Below are 2,427 nucleotides of genomic sequence, written 5' to 3'. Positions count from 1 at the left end.
GTATAAGATCAGTGTTCATCAATAAACACTTATTGAGTACCCAAGCACTGTGAAAAAGAAAGTTCAGCAATGAAAAAGGGACAAGCAAAGTTCCTGCTCTCAGCAAGCCTGTTTTTGAGTAGATAGTATGTGCCCAATAAATGCTTGTCGATTGACTAATAGAGGTTGTAGTTTCCTGCTTTCAGATAATGGAAGATTCACTAACCCAAGCAGCTGTATCGAGGTTGTTCTCGTAACAACCCTCCCAATCTGGGCCACTCAGAAGAAAGAGTTATGTAACACTATGTAAAACCCCAGGCGTGTAAGTGAGCCACCCAAATCAGAATCGATGGTTAAAACCCTTCTACAAAGCCGAGAGAGCACGGCCTCCCAGTCCCATCTGCTTACTTTTCCGTCCTTCTTCTTTTTTCAGGTTTTTCTTCTCTTCTTCCTGTCTCTATTAATAGATTATTTTTCTCTCACTCCTGCTGCCACTTGTTTTCTTAGTAGTGTTGACTTTTCCTCTTTTCTTTCCAGTCTCTGTCAAATGTACACTGTTCACATGCCTACCCTGCTCTCCCACTTGCTTTCTGCACTGCGTAAGCCCATTCCACTTGCTGCCACCAAAATATATGTTATTCTGTGAAGTCCACAGTACACTAAAGAAAATGTAGACATTGAAAAGTATGTCTCATAATTTTAGAAACTTCTAACAGCAGTGTCTACTCCTCAAATTCACCAAATACTACTCAGTGTCCACTTACTAAGTTTTCTTTATAGATACAGGTATTAAGGGAACAGATTTTATTTTTGAATACTGTATACTGTATTGACTTTTTTTGTACATTCAAACACATCCTACCTATGATTTAAGTTTTCACTCTCAACTTTTGATGACTAGACATACTCATTTTTTAGACAATGGCATTTTTTATACTTATCTTTTTTCTCCAATCCCCATTTCACCATTTCTATTTTTCTAAGGAATAAAAGTAAATTTCAGTTACCTAAGCATAATAACATGAAAATGACACTTCATATGAACAACTTCAAGACCTGCTAATATTTCATGTCATTTGATGGTAAACATTCAAAATTCCACTCTGGCCTGCAATGTTGTAGGTTGTAGGGTTCTGTATGAGAATTTCTAAAACCATACTTATTAGGGCTATAAAGAAACTCTAAATACATCTAGAAAAAAGCCTACTGTGTAAAAATAAAGTCTGCCTCTTGTCAGAAACAGAAATCTTCCAAGTCCCATTCCCAACCAGAGTGGTGCCACACGCAGCATCCTAGAATGGCATAGGATGCCTCTAGCAAACTAATGTCTAGGCAGGAAGAAGAACCAAGCAATAGAGAAGAAGAGAAGAATGAGAGGCAAGGGAGGGAATAAAGGTGTTTGATAGGTGCTTCTTAATCATACAAATTATGTGTTTTATGTTAGTATTAATCTCTCCCTTTGCATAAGGAAAATATACCTACTTTATGTGTACTGCCTTCTGCATGATGTATTACCCTGTAGAGCCTTCACAGCCTAAAGGTACTACCAAAACTTTTCCGTGTTTCCATAACCTGCAACTGACCTTTCTTGATATCAAAATAGCATTATTGGCTTTATCTGGTCAAACTAAACCAAACTTAGGGAATTGAACTATTATACCCAGCACTTTTCTCCTGAGTTAATCTCTTTGTGCATAGAAAACCAAACTACCCAACATTTTGAGAGGAAGAATTGAATCAGTACTATTAAAGTACTTGTTTCATTGTTGTTGTTCTGGCCATAGGGTAGAGTAGGGCAAGGTGGAGAGATTTTTAGTCAATATTATAATGAATATTGTATGTACACACTTCACAGGAGAATTCACTAGAAAGAAATATCTGTACCACTAAAAGGCATATAACTCATCAACAGTTCATAACCAAAGCACTAATGAAAATGAAATGGATAGCAGGTTGTCCTCCTTGTTGACAGTCAACAAGTTTTCAAAGTCACTTCACTTCTTTTCATCCTAAAAGATGATAAGTGAATAGTCTTGCCTTCAATGTTGACTCTATTTTTTGTTTCAAAAACAATTTTTTGGAGCTTGACACATTAAGGCACCAAAAGAGGCAACATGAATTAAGAGGTATATCGCTAACTGGGGATGAAAGAATGCACTTGTCGTGATGAGCGCCAGTGTTGTATGCAAGTGTTGAATCACTATATTGTACACCTGAAACTAATATTACAGTGAATGTTACCTAGCTGGAATTTAACTAAAAACTCTAAAAAAAAAACCAAGAGGTATGTCACATATAACTGACATTTTCTCTTCATTTTCCCACTCACTGGAGGAAAAAATAAAAGAAAATTATAATTTGCTCCTGTTCTACTTTTCAAAACTTCGTAAATGTATATAATTGTGACTCTTAATCTTTTCTTTAAGCAAAAGGGATGGTGCCACTGCA

This window comes from Leptonychotes weddellii, chromosome 15 (assembly GCF_054177405.1).
Source record: "Leptonychotes weddellii isolate Sample4059 chromosome 15, ASM5417740v2, whole genome shotgun sequence".
Taxonomy (NCBI): domain Eukaryota; kingdom Metazoa; phylum Chordata; class Mammalia; order Carnivora; family Phocidae; genus Leptonychotes; species Leptonychotes weddellii.
This window is presented reverse-complemented; position numbering follows the sequence as displayed.